Below are 15,400 nucleotides of genomic sequence, written 5' to 3'. Positions count from 1 at the left end.
AGAACATCGGCAACTTACGAAAGAAAGGCTCGACTGAAAATTAACTTTATCCGATTTTTATTTTACATCGGCCGGGTTTAACGCTACATTTTTTTCAATGCAATGCATTTCTTTGAGGTCCCCAGAACACTATACTAAAAGTCCCAACAAATCCGAATAGGGGAAAGCGTCTAATTTGCATAAATCCAAAATGGCCGCCAAAATTCAATAATTTGACATATTTTTACTTCAAATAACATTTTGTGGATGATTTCTGCTATGTTTGGCTTAATTAAGAACGATGATAATTCCCACTATATTCAAGAAATTCATAATTTCACAAAGTATTATATTGTGATGATAATTATCTTGAATCAAATGCATCTAAATCTAAGGAAGAGTAATTTTAACTAGTTTCTTATAAAAAATAATCCTATTGACCGCGTTCATATTCACATACCTTGGGGTTTCGTATTTAATAATTCTGTTATATGTAGTGTATGGACATATTGCATTGTCGGTTGGGGTGAAAATGCTACTTAAGTGGACAAGAGCAAGGTTGAATTTTGGCGGCCATTTTGGATTTATGCAAATTAGACTCCTTTCCCCTATAAGGATTTTTTGGGACTTTTAGTATGGCGTTCTGGGGACCTCAAAGAAATGCATTGCAATTAGTTCTAAGTAAAAAGTTAAAATGACTGGACTATAAGTATGTTAACTTATTTTCCGCATTACGCGTAGCCAGTATGCTTTTAAGTGTAATGTGGTCCTCACATTTATGATTTTTCCTAAAGCCTCCCTGGAGTTCCGTAAGAATACTATTACTCTCAAGAAATTCTGAGATACGGTCACAAATAATACGATTGAAAATTTTAGCAACACATGATGATAATGTAATACCTCTATAGTTATTTAAGTCGTTCTTACTACCTTTTTTATGGATAGGTATAATGATCCCTTTATTCCACTCGGTGGGAATTTTCTCTGATTTAACAAAATAGTTAAAAAGATATGTAGGTGGCCTCCGTTCTTTAACAATTCGTTAGTGATGCCATCAACACCAGGTGCTTTATTGTTTTTAGAACGAAGTATTGAACTTTTAACATCTTCAAATGAAATTCTTATATCATCCGGTACTTTTTGTGGATCATCATTGACATCATTTATATAATTTTCCCTAACATCAGAAACATGACTATTGATAACTATATCATTATATTAAAATATTGACACCAGTTTGATTACCCAAGTTACTCCAATACATTTTAATAATCATAATTATTAATATAGGCCTAATAATAATAATAAATATTCATCGACCAAAGTAAAAATAATCTAGATCGTATAACATCATTTTATCGCGACCAAAATTAAACGCGACCGATTTCGAACGCGACTGATATCATCGTAAAACTCCGGCGGGGTTTCCCCATCTTCAGATGGTGCGTTGTAGTGCGACAACGGCGGAGTAATTACAGGGGGTTTCCCTCTGGTAAGCTAGCACGTTAGTGCGACCGCGGAGTGATTAGTCGGGGTTTCCTCTCTGATGATGGGGGTGCGTGCCGGTCGTGTAACCTGAGACTACATGGCGGGGCTTCCCCTTTTATGCATACACGTTCCGTGTTATTTTGTGTATCATTGCGACATTTTACGCACTTGTAAACTATTTTTTAACGTTTTGGGGCGACTTTGCGATAGGGCGACTTTGTGATGGGGCGACTTTGCGATGGGGCGACTTTGCGTTGGGGCGACTTTGCGATGGGGCGACTTTGCGATGGGGCGACTGTGTCGGGGCGACTTTGTTTTGGGGCGACTTTGCGATGGGGCGACTGTGTAAGGGGCGACTTTGTATGGGGCGACTTTGCGATGGGGCGACTTGACTAGCATCCAGTAGTAGTAGTAGGCCTGAGGTAGCCTAACTAAAACAGGACTAGCTTAGGCCTAGGCCCTAGAGGCTAGGGAGACTTAAATAATTATACTAATTAGGCCTCCTACTTTAGGCCTAGGTAGCCTCGAAGTCTCAAGAGAAAGCAAATTAGTATTAACTAATAATACTATTACTTCTACTCGCGAAATAAACTACGAACGTACAAGTACGCCAACAAAATCACCTATTATGGACAACACAATGGATGGCGCACTACTCCAATAAAATCCCCTATTGTGGACAAAAAGTCACCTATTTTGGACAGCCAATTATGAAAGTTACCTATTATGGACAAACAACAGCGCCCTCTAGTCCCTATTGTGGACAGAAAGTCCCCTATTATGGACAGAAAAGTAACCTATTATGGACAGATTTCACCAACCCTATTGAAATATTTACGGTATTTTGAGGAAATAAAAGTGGGAAAGAAATAACAAATTAATATCTATGTACTTATTATAATGTAATATCGATGGATCTTTCAAAAGTCCAAATGAACGTTTCAAGATTCTTGTATGGAGGTCAAAACCAGTGATTATGTTCGATTAACTGATGGTTTATAATAAATTGTTATGATAATGATAATAATCGCATTATTTATTTCAAAACACCAATGCAATATATAACATAGTTCGTAAACATCAATATAACATTTTCGGGTATATTAAAGGTAGCGGATATAGCCATTTTTATGTTTAAAAATAGCATTGTCATTTTTCAGTAAATTGCTAATTATTATTATATTATAAAGTATAGGCCTATCTCGCTGTCACGAAACCTTGCCAATTTAATCGTACAGAAAAATAATTACAAATTACTTCAAGAGCTTCTATCGTTATTTTAATTTTTTTTCCCTTTTCTTTTAAACATTTATACCTCAGGCTCAAACGAGCATTCATATGAAGTTTCACATTAAACCATTCAATAATATCTAATAAATAAATACCCGTTAACAATAACCAAATAAATAAATATCTTACAAGTTCCCTTTACTACCCCAATTATCTCTAGAGATGGCCTTTAACCCTTTCCCAATACTCAAAACCCAGTTAAATACAATAAACTAATAAATGAATACAACAATAAATAAATATTTACTTCTATCCAAAAAACCCTCTACCCTAAGTCCCCTATACGTATACTTGCATCATCGTTACACTTTACAATATTATTCAATTAATTTCATCATATAAATCTCGAATTACCCTCTTAAATTACTATCCCCATTCCCTACAGTATGATCTAATTAATACAACACTTTCTCTATCTCGTCTTATATACTTCGATTATAAATCATTCATCGCCTAATATCTTTCAGTCACTAATTTTATTAATTTCTCTTATTTATTTTCGTTTCTTTTTCACATAATTATATAATACTCGTTAATTAATTTCACAAATCAGTATCCATTAATATTTATAATAACAATACTTGATCACGTTGATCAGAATGCCATGTAAGTTCAAATCAGGTGAATATTTCACACACAAGCGTTGTACAAGTTCAACATATTATTTCTGCAACCGTCCTTCTTTTCTATAACAGTCTCCAATTTACTGATACTAGTAGGTAACAAGCGTTGTACATAATAGAATTCAACATATTATTACTGCAACCGTCCTTCTTTTCTATAACAGTCTCCAATTTACTGATAGGCCTACTAGTAGGTAAGTGTTTCCTCTCCGTCTTCATTCAATTCCAATATCGTTACTGTTCTGTATTTACAAGTGTTCTGGTTTCCCGAGTCTTTTGGTTATGCATTCAGTTAGTCAATCCGTTCTTCAATCCTATAGGCTACCACTCAATTGTCAGACGTAAAAGAAACGTTAGTCAAGTTAAGGAGTTATTAATTACAGGACTACAATATCGCTGAAGTGTGCATCAAATATCTCTTACTTTTGGTTTTCTTAATTTTCTCCGCTTAGCTTCTTATCCCTACAACACTAGTAGTTTGCCACACCCAATCAAGAAATGCAACACTCAGCTTACTCCCAACTCCTTGTTTCAACCTCGCGCCGTTCCCGCACACACTTTATATACCAACCCATCATCCAATAAGAGGCCGCTACGCATGAATGACCCCCCTCATACGGTACAATGGAACAAAAATTAAATCACTTGTGACACTCGCTATTTTCCTCAGTTTTTACATTGGGATATTATTAAACAGAATAAACAGTAGGGCGTGTCAACATTTGCGCCAATATAATCTGTCTTCTTAATCTCGCTTGTTCATTTTGTCACAGTCTAAGACAATGGTGTCTATTAGACAAAATGTGAATAGTCACCGTTCTCAGTGATCACAAATACGCTATTGGCCAATAGGGTCACTTGTTTGGTCACCGAAAGGCGTACGTGATCTTCATGTATAAAGAGGCTGACATTTTTTAAAACGGCACCATTTGAAAAAAATATTGAATCTTGCTGCAAACTTTCTTCGAACTTATCCAAAACATTGTTATAGACCAATTTACCTTGATTTTTATTTCATCGTTTAATTGTGTTTTTCCACGATGGAAACCCGACATCTTTCGAGAAGACGGCCAATTATACCTCCTAAATTTCCATGCGTTGAATGCAATAAGAACGTCACCAGGATGCAAGAAGCTATTGCATGCGATGGCTGCAACAAGTGGATACATAGGTCCTGTTCTAGAGGTAAGTTTGATTTCAATTTTGGTTTCATATATTTTGGTCTCAAAATATGAGATTGAAAATCTCACGTATGAATTTTAGATGATTATTATAAAAGATACAAATGACTCCCGAATAATACAAATAACAAGGTTGTAGTGACATTCTACAGCATTTGGTCTGTGTTTGTTGACCATTTCTTTCCTATATTGAAATAGATTATAAAATAAAATATGTCGGATCAACAAACGTTTCATTCATTCATGCAATATTTGCAATAGATAACATAATAAAAAATATGCAGAAAATAATGTAAACATATATTTTTTTTAAGGTGTAGTAGACAAAACAAATTAATATATTAAGAAAACATTGGGTACTACGCATAGGCCAAAATATTACAATTATTATTAAAGAGGATAAAAATAAGAAAATAACGAAAAAATGTAGAAATGCTTAGAGATTCTGTAATTGTTGTTTATGAAACGAAATGAATAGGTCTAAAGGTGGTGGTTGACCACAAAAGAAGAACTATATTATAAACAAATATTCTTCTTCATTTCATTTTGTCCTCAGTAATAAACCGCCTTCTTCTTCTTCATTCAGTTTCCATTTGTTACAATATTACATCCTCTTATCCTTTCTTTATGCATTCCAACAGGTATAACGCCAGAGTTATATAACGAAATGAAGACTCGCAACGTCGAATGGATGTGCCCGGAATGTACCGTTATTGATGATTATCCAATTGCCGAAAGTACAAGGGAGTCATTCGCGTTGAATGAACAGGAAAAAGAATCAACCGCCGTCGATGACATATCCAATTTGACTGATTTAATAACCGTCATGGATAACGACTACAATGAACCGATGAACGTTACATTCGAAGAGGTGCACGCCGTGGCAGAAGAATCACTGGATGACGTCGACTCGGAAGAAGATGGTGAAAATGACACCGATTTTACAGATTTGACAAATGCGACGGACAATGACTACAATGAACCGATGGACGTTACATTCGAAGAGGTGATGATGACGACGCGAACGAAGATTGCGGCAATGATATCAACCGAATAGTTGACTACGAAGTTGTTGAAGCCTCTACCCAACGTCAGCGACCAAAGCTCGTGGACACTACCAACGGCTACACCTACACTCTGAAGACCAGCAATGGCAATTCTAAATACTGGCGGTAAGTAAGAAAATGTTTTCACTTATAAAGTGACAAAATAAACTGTTAAATTCAACCAAAACCCATTGACTATTTTCTGCTTTAAATTACAGTTTTTTCTGGTTGTTTTAAATTATGCTATTCATAATGTTTTCTTGTTGGATGGCATTGTTCATAAATTGATAATTATTTATTTCTGTTGTCATGAGGATCACATTTGATTTATATAAGTTCCTTATTTTTAATATGCGCTTTATGTTTTTAGATGCTGTATTCGTAACAAAACGGTATGGTGTAAAGCTACTGTCATCCAAAAAGGTAGTTCTTTCCGACGCGGACCACATCAGCACTTACATCCAGGAATACCCGGTTCCGGTGTTGTCAATCACCTTATAAAGGAAATCAAAGATGAAGCTTCTGCTGACGTCTTTAAACCTGCTCCTGCCATCGTCAACACCGCGCTCACAGATGTTGTCAGAGATAATCCGCTACCAAACCTTCCAAAACCACTAAATCTTGCTAGGATGGCTAATCGTGTGAGGCAAAGAATGCGTCCAGATGATCCTACCGACCTGCAATTCGATTTAGATGAACATTTTTTACCAGAAGGTGAATTGAATTTTAATACCATTTTTTAATGTAACATTTGAAACTAAACTGTATTATTACAGTCATTAATTCTCTCCCCTTTAAATGCAATATATCTTACTCTGATTTTAAAATCAAGGTAAAATAATATTTTAAAGATAAATAATAAAATAAAAAATATTTGGTAACTTTTTAAAATCTGTTTGATAATTTTTACTTTCATGAACCCTCTTTTATCTGTATGTTTGAATGTCGTTTGTATATTTTGTATTGTAAGAGGGCCTTCAAGTCAGCTGTACTACCTTTGCAAAACAAATTTAAGAATAAAGTAAATGGGATTTCCTTTAAAACTTTCTTCTAATTGTTTGCAGGTTTTCTAAGGTCTGACATTGTTCGTGGAAGACGACGCCATCTGATTTTTGCCACCACTCGGCAACTTACAACTCTGGCACGCAGCAAAAGATGGTACATTGACGGAACATTCAAGGTGGTGCGGCGGCCTTTCACACAATTGATGTCAATACATGCATTTGTCAAACGAGATGATGCTACAAAACAGGTCCCGTTATGCTTTGCGCTGATGTCAGGAAGAAAGACCAAAGACTACAAAGCTGTGTTTGAGGCATTAAAAGAGTGTCTGCTAAACTTGACAGAGGTATGTGTAATTGGTTGATTTATCCACATCACGCATCTACAACTTTAAACAATGCACCATTCCTGCTTTTGCCGAACTTAAAGCGCTAATTTATGGGTGGGTTGCTTCTACATTTACAACTTGAATGGGATTCGCAGATAGAATAATTAAGGCTTTGGTTTAAAGAAAAATATTTTTGTTTTTTTACAGGGTATAAATGTCCAAGAGGTCATGATGGATTTTGAGAAAGGAGAATGGCAGTCCATTGCCAGCGTTTTCCCCGAAGTCCGGTGCTTTGGGTGCGTTTTCCATTGGAAGCAAGCCGTCTGGCGTCACGTACAGGCAATTGGGCTCCAGCGAGCGTACGGTGAGCGAAATGCCGTTTTTAAGACCATCAGCAAGTTGCTATCGCTGCCATACCTGCCAGCAGAGGTTATTCCAGCGATGTTCTACCACTTACAAGCCAAGATAACAGCATCAGCTATGCTTACAGAGGTGAGTTTTAGATAAAATTTATACCGTCTGTTTCTGCTGCAGAGCGCCGACTAAACCGATTATTTCAGAAATATAATTTTTATATTTACTGCATTTCTGCTCAATTTTGGCTCCAAAATAACTGATTAAATCAATTGGTGATCGTTGACAAAAATCTTTAGAATTACCCAAAATGCAATTGGTCCTGGCGGTTAATTCAAACGTTACTGCAGTGTAGTTGACTCAAAGTCAGCAGCTAAATCAAATAAACATTATTTCGTTTTGCAGCTAAAAATTGCTCAGCGATAACCGGTTAAATGGCGTTCTAACATCGAATTGAATGGGTGTTTCAACCAACCGGTTATTTTGCGCTGCCTTTTAACCGGTTACCACAAAATTGTCCTGTTTCTGCTCCCAAGAAAATGGAGTTAATTTATTTACAGCATTTTTAACCCGTTATTTTTTGCAGAAGAAACAACATTTAGAAAGATAACTTTGTAACTCTTTATTACAACTAAAAAAATTGTCTATTCAAATACAGATTTTGAGAATACATCTTTTATCTACAAAAAGCATTAAATAGTTGCTGTAAATCAAGAAAATTGTTATATGCGTGTGTGTTTGTTTTTTTGGGGTATTTTTGGCGCTACAATTTTAACTTAGCTGATTTATTTTATAAATTATTATCATCATAACTTATTCATCATCATTATTATTATTACTGTATTACTTACCAGATCGTTTTTAACGTTTTCTCTTACAGCTGTTTGATTACGTCCAACGCAATTGGATAGAATCAACAATATGGCCACCAAATAAATGGACAGCATTTGGGCAATCGGTCCGCACAAACAATGATGTTGAAGGGTGGCATATAAGGCCCTAAATAATGCTGCCCAGACTGGAGATCTTCCCCTTTACAAACTAATTCCTTTGCTCCACGACCAAGCAAAGTTGGTTCACGTTCAAATGAGACTTGTAGGAGAAAAAAAACTATGCCGGTATCAAAGGAAAAAATATAGAAGACTGCACGGGCAATTACATACATTGTGGGAGCAGTTCAGGACGGGAACCAAAACCGCCAAACAGTTGCTTCACGCATGTGCCCACTTGTATGGAAACATTCCCGCCTAAAACATTCCCGTGTAGTATAGTATAAGCAGCGCAGAACTGCAACGATATTTATTGTATATATATTATATATTTTTTGTGATACAAATAAGCAAACCTTGATGCATAATTGATGCAAAATAAAACTTAACTTGATATTGCATTATAGATTACTGTCGGATTCATTCATTTATTTTGAGCAGTTTCAATAACAATATATTGTAAAGTAAGATTACTAACAGACTCTGGACATTTATAAAACTAAAATAAATTAACATTAAAAATAGAAAGAGATGAGAAAAAACAAGTATCAGTAAACAATTAGCGTGTTGTTGACCACCTGGATAGCCGAAAAACCCACAGTCATATCAGGCTATTTCCAGATAAAAGAATTTATGCTGCATCACACATTATTTTTTAAATAGCGTGCTTACCTTCCATTCCATGTTTCGTTGCGTCAATGGTGTTTACTAATTTCCGTTATTATCAATCATTACATGATTCGAGTTCTTCTAAAATAGATCACGAACATCGGATCATTAAAGCATAAGCGTAATTCTACAAACTTGCTATGTTATGGTATCATTAACATACCATAGCAAGATTACTTTAATAATTACTATTTAATGAATGTAATAATAAAAGAAATACATTAATCTTTATTATGTTTTTTGTATGTTAGACCGAAATATTTAAATATTATTCATTAAAATTTCTTCGTCGACAGTTATTCCTGTATACAAAATGTGAAGAAATATTTAATTATTTTAAACAATATAAATAAGTACTACCTATTAAACGAAAAACGACCAGGTCCAGTGTGTTATTAAATTTATATTGAATTTTGCCGTTTTATTTCGTCTATTATGTTAGGGACTAATCCTAACCGTACTGTGATGTTATCCTGCCATTATAATATTAACTACTATATTAGCACTTTTTGCGTTCCATACTTTTTAGAGGCCGAGTTGACGGATTAGTTTTTGGCCGAGTTGACGTGAGGCCGAGTTGACTTGAGGCCGAGTTGACTTGAGGCCGAGTTGACGTGGGGCCGAGTTGACTTGGGGCCGACTTGACTTGGGGCCGACTTGAAGTGGGGCCGACTTGACTTTGGCCGAGACGGTTTAGGGCCGAGTTGGATCGAAACCATTGAATCATGTAGTGTACGACCCACTGGGTATATCCATGTAAAAAATTAAATTTCTACTATTAACTACTTATTTTTGGGGTAAAACATCATTTTTTGGTAAAAAATGATTTCTAATTTTTAACCAAAAAATGATGTTTTATCCCCAAAATAAGTAGTTAACACCGAACCAACATAATAAAAGTGATTGAATCATGTAGTGTACGACCCACTGGGTATATCCATGTAAAAAAAAAATTAAATTTCTACTGTTAACTACTTATTTTTGGGGTAAAACATAATTTTTTGGTAAAAAATGATTTCTAATTTTTAACCAAAAAATGATGTTTTATCCCCAAAATAAGTAGTTAACACCGAACCAACCAACATAATAAAAGTGATTGAATCATGTATTTAGGGCCTTATATGTGTTTTTCACCAATAAATGCATGAGAAATTGACGCATTCCACTTAGTTTTAGTCCTCTATTATCGTTGCTCTTTTGGCGCTCCATAGAAACAAAAATATTGAACATTGAATAAGTGAAATTCGCGAACAGTGTGCGAGAAACACGCCTGTAAAATCATTAATTTAAGGATTTATTTGTTACTTTTTATGTGATTCTTTCATTAAAGTACTCATGAGGTATACTTCTAAGGTGTGGTATTCACACGATAAAGTTAGTTATCAAATTTGGAGTAAAAATACAAGCGAAGGAAACTAGCGCCAGGTTTATTAGTACGTACATGGACAACAATAAATACAAATCGTTCGTAATATACCTAGCTTAATACTAAAACAGGAATAGTGTATCATTATTAAATATTACACCAATTATTATTATATCAAAATTGATTAAATTATTTTCTACATAGGCCTCTTATCTAGGTTAGGGCTAAGCATATTAGCTAAAGTTTAATTTTAGGCCTAGTATTACAATTGTCGGACGTAAGTCTTTTTTCACACGCGCTTCAGAATTCTCTCGCAATTTTTTTCTTTGCGGCATGTTATTTGATCGGCATATCAGTTACCTTTTATTCACCGCCAGTTATTGAACTTGTCCTGGCAATCGCTGTTCACCTTATTTGCGAGAGAGGTACACGTGTTGTTCCTAGAGAATGGAATGTCAAAAATGTCTTTGGCACGCCGCTCAGAGAGAAGTCTGTGCGTTGCTGCTGAAACCACGTGCTATAGGACGGGAATGCACCACAATCCTCTGAGCTGAGGGCTGAATCATTCCGCTACCTGCTAAATAGTAAAGATGGATTTTCCATCTCTCGGGTCTACCGGATCGAGGTGCAGGGGTGTGACAAAATATTATTTTCACTCTGCTATGTTCGAGAGACATGTTAAATTAATTGTAAAGTGAACACGCTCGAAATGCCAACAAACATGGCAGTCATTTGAAAGTGTGTCGCTATAACAATTATTGTTTATCGAAAGTTGAAGACTCAGATTTTTGAACCGTAGTTTGGGCACTTTTGTAAAAGTAAAATTTGACACGATATGACTTGAATGAAAAAACAATCGTTACATAAAAATAAACAACATGATGAGTGTATACACGAATCTATTTAGATACGCTTGTATCGATTGATTATTAGGCCTATAATATAGCATAATAGCACGTTAAGATATGCCTCGCACCTTTTTGAAATTGTAAACTATATGCCTCGCATGCCTCGCACTTTTGGAAATGATAAAATGATGCCCCGGACAAATATTTGGCGTGCCTCGCTTGCCTCGCGTGCCTCGCTGCCTCGCACTTTGTCAACACTCATTTCGGCCTAGCTGGCCTATCCATTGTATTGTATAGCAATACACTTTTTATACTTAGCTAGGCCTAGGCCCCTAGCTAGTAGTTTTTTTATTGGAATGTGGAAGGATGTCTTCGTATCAAATTAGCTTTGGATACAAATTGTTTTTTTTAAGGTAAAGTGGTTGCAACAATAGAATACCCAGGTAGCAAGCCCATATGGGGCCCATATATAAATTACCTGGGCAAGTTTATGTGGGCTATGGAATATTCAACCCATATGGGGCCCAGGTGGGAAAACACACATATAACCTGCCCACATTTTACCCACATGGGGCCCATCTGTAAAATATATGGGCAGATACATATGGGCTTGCCCATTTTTAACCCATATGGGATTCATAAACCAAACAGCTGGGAAAATGCATATGGGTTTGCCCACACCCAATATACATGGGGCCCATATGACATAAACCTGGGTTGTTACATATGGGTATGCCCATATACAATGTACATGGGGCCCATCTGTATAATATATGGGCAGATACATATGGGTTGCCCATTTGTGACCCATATGGGATTTGTAAGTTAAAAGCATGGGCAAATACATATGGGTTTTCCCATACAAAAAATACATGGGGCCCACATGCCATAAACATGGGCTGATACATATGGGTATGCCCATATACAATGTACATGGGGCCCATATATACAATTTATGGGCTGGTACATATGGGTTGCCCATTTTTTACCCATATGGGTATCGTAAGCTAAAAGCATGGGCAAATACATATGGGTTTTCCCACACACACAATACATGGGGCCCACATGCCATAAACATGGGCTGATACATATGGGTATGCCCATATACAACGTACATGGGGCCCACCTATACAATAGATGGGCAGGTACATATGGGTTGCCCATTTGTGACCCATATGGGATTCATAAGCTAAAAGCATGGGCAAATACATATGGGTTTGCCCACACAAAAAATACACGGGGCCCATATGCCATAAACCTGGGCTGATACATATGGATATGCCCATATACAACTTACATGGGGCCCACCTATACAATAGATGGGCAGATACATATGGGTTGCCCATTTGTGATCCATATGGGATTCGTAAGCGAAAAGCATGGGCAAATACATATGGGTATTCCAATTACAAATGCATTTTGGTACACCCACAACATACATGGGGTTCATCTGTAAAATATATGGGCATGCAGTTGCCACATATGGGATAAGAAACGCCCTGATAAATTATTTGTTACCCACAAAACGTAAAAACGTATAAAACGTACATGAACCTACTATATGTAAACATTTCCATAAAGACGATGTATACAGTACTGAAACGATTTAAGATATACATTTCAATATTACAGACAGATAAAATTACTGAAGTATGGGAATGAAAAGTATTGAAGATTGGGTGGCACGATACAGTATTAAACAATACAATACCTATCGACAAATATGAATTAAAACAAACTAAGTACTAAAATCAATGCATTCACAATGTTTTATATAGGCATGTACTGTATAATCAATGGGAATCTTTGACAATGAAACAATCCGAGGTCAACTTTCAAAGGCAAGTACAGTATTCCCTAGCTGAGCATTAACTGTTAAGGCACATTCCAATATGATGACCATAGTAAAATGACCATTGCCATTGGCCAATGGAACATAAACTGACCTCAATGTCGAGTTCTCCCACATTTGAAATACCTCAAACCTGAAATCAGTTTAATACTGTACCTTTTTAAGACAGTACACTATACCACATAGTATTCATTACAGCGTTCTGTCAAATGAAATTGACTCAACAGCATAATTATGTCTTCAAAAGTAAACTATAGTGCAACAAGATGTAAGGTAAGTTATTAATTTGAATACTCTATTTATTATTATATAATACGGCCGGTAATGTAACAATGTAAAGCTTTTAATTACAATATTATTTTAGGCATTAATTAATGCATGTGTGCAGCATGTATGTTTAAGAAGCAGGCTAGGCCATGGCTAGCAGATTATAAAATGTTAGAGGTCCATGTTTTGTGTATAATTATTATATAAAAATAATCTTAAGTTATATTTCTATTTAACACATTTTCAGATCATAGGCTCGTAATATGTAGCCGAGATAGCCAGTACAATAACATTGTAGCACTACTAGCTAGCAAAAATCAATTGGACTGGAAAGAAATTTCAGAAAAAATAAGATGCCTGTATAATCAAACTTCGGTAAGTGCGTTTAAATCACATTATATATTAGTCTTTTCTTTCAATTATTAGGGAACGTATTCACGTACACTTATAATACTATAATTCAAATTTCATAATTATTTCTTCTTTCAAAAGCAAGGTGGACATTGTTTTTCTAAATTATAGAAAATAATAAAACAATATTAACATATAAACATATTAACTTGTTAATAGGAGGGTAACATAAATAAATCTTGGAAAAGATTTATTTTTTAAATCATTATTAAAAATATCATAATCGATCGAAAAAAATCTGTCCTCAACAGTGTTTTGTTTACAAATTTATCAATCTAAGATACGTAAATAATTGAGTTTACATTTTTGTTTCTTTTTTCAGGAACCCAAAATCAAATATTGTGGCAACAAATGACAAAGTGACAATTTTGTAGAAGGCAAAGAAGTACTGATGGGGCGCGATGGAAGGCTTGATAAGCCCGAAATAAAACCCGTAGATAAACTTTACGACGCTTGGTTTAAACGCTACAGATTCATGTTGAACATTGTCTAATTTTTCATTATTTATAGATCATTTAGTATTTTTGTTGTTGTAAAGAATTTAACTTTCGATAAATCAATCATCAAGTACTCACTTCAGCTATTTCCAGTAGCCTTTGTCACGCAAATTATAAATAATAAATTCATAACAGTATTTATAATTGTCCTGTATGTGTAAGTTGTATGTGCATCTGTGCATTCTTTTACATTTCGATAGCCCATTGCAATTCCCATACGTTTCTGGATATGGGGCCCATGTGGGTTTTGTATGGGATGGGATTCCTAAGATGGGACCCACATGGGTACTGGGAGCAAAACCAGAGGAATCCAATATTGGTAACCAATTATGATACCCATTTGTTTTCAGATATGGGCCCCATATGGGTTTTGTTTGGAATGGTCTTACCAAGATGGGACCCACATGGGGCTTGGGTGCAAAACTGTTAAAATCCCATATGGGCAACACATAATTTGCCCATTAAGTCTTCGGATATGGGCCCCATATGGGTTTTGTTTGGAATGGTCTTACCAAGATGGGACCCACATGGGGCTTGGGTGCAAAACTGTTAAAATCCCATATGGGCAACACATAATTTGCCCATTAAGTCTTCGGATATGGGCCCCATGTGGGTTCTGTATGGGATAGGCTACTCAATATGGGACCCACATGGGTATCGGGTGCAAAACAAGATGAATCCCATATGGTACCCATATTTTTTTCTGATATGGGTCCCATGTGGTTATATATGGGCTATGTGGGCCTTCCCATGTGGGACCCATATGGTTCTTGGGTGCAAAAATAGTTGAATCCCATATGGGAAACATAATATGATACCCATATGCTTTAAAATATGGGCCCCATATGGGATATATATGGGCTATGTGGGCCTTCCCATGTGGGACCCATATGGTTCGTGGGTGCAAAAATAGTTGAATCCCATATGGGAAACATAATATGATACCCATATGCTTTGAAATATGGGCCCCATATGGGTTATATATGGGCTATGTGGGCCTTCCCATATGGGACCCACATGGTTCTTGGGTGCAAAAATAGTGGAATCCCATATGGGAAACCCATATGGTACCCATGTATGCTCTCATATGGGTCCCATATGGTTCCCATATGGGCTTGCTACCTGGGTAGGCCTAGGCCTAGGCCTAGGCCTAATCATAATAATAGGCCTAGGCTAGGCCTAGTATTAGCTCTAGGCCTAGCCTACTAGG

At 36.0% G+C, this 15,400-nt stretch overlaps 1 long non-coding RNA gene and 1 pseudogene across 2 annotated transcripts; both read left to right on the top strand.

Moving 5' to 3' along the window:
- Positions 1-4,420: 4,420 nt before the first annotated feature.
- LOC144845657 (uncharacterized) lies at positions 4,421-8,554 on the top strand (annotated as a pseudogene). Its single transcript, XR_013612581.1, has 8 exons — positions 4,421-4,565; positions 5,203-5,484; positions 5,568-5,733; positions 5,963-6,326; positions 6,578-6,588; positions 6,682-6,955; positions 7,145-7,429; positions 8,172-8,554. The product of XR_013612581.1 is annotated as an uncharacterized LOC144845657 (transcript).
- Positions 8,555-13,188: 4,634 nt separating this feature from the next.
- On the top strand, positions 13,189-14,416 carry LOC144845502 (uncharacterized). Its single transcript, XR_013612553.1, has 3 exons — positions 13,189-13,288; positions 13,530-13,657; positions 14,016-14,416. It is a non-coding gene; the product is annotated as an uncharacterized LOC144845502 (long non-coding RNA).
- The last annotated feature ends 984 nt before the right edge of the window (positions 14,417-15,400 follow it).

The sequence above is a fragment of the Antedon bifida genome, chromosome 6, assembly GCF_963402885.1.
Source record: "Antedon bifida chromosome 6, ecAntBifi1.1, whole genome shotgun sequence".
Taxonomy (NCBI): domain Eukaryota; kingdom Metazoa; phylum Echinodermata; class Crinoidea; order Comatulida; family Antedonidae; genus Antedon; species Antedon bifida.
This window is presented reverse-complemented; position numbering and strand designations above follow the sequence as displayed.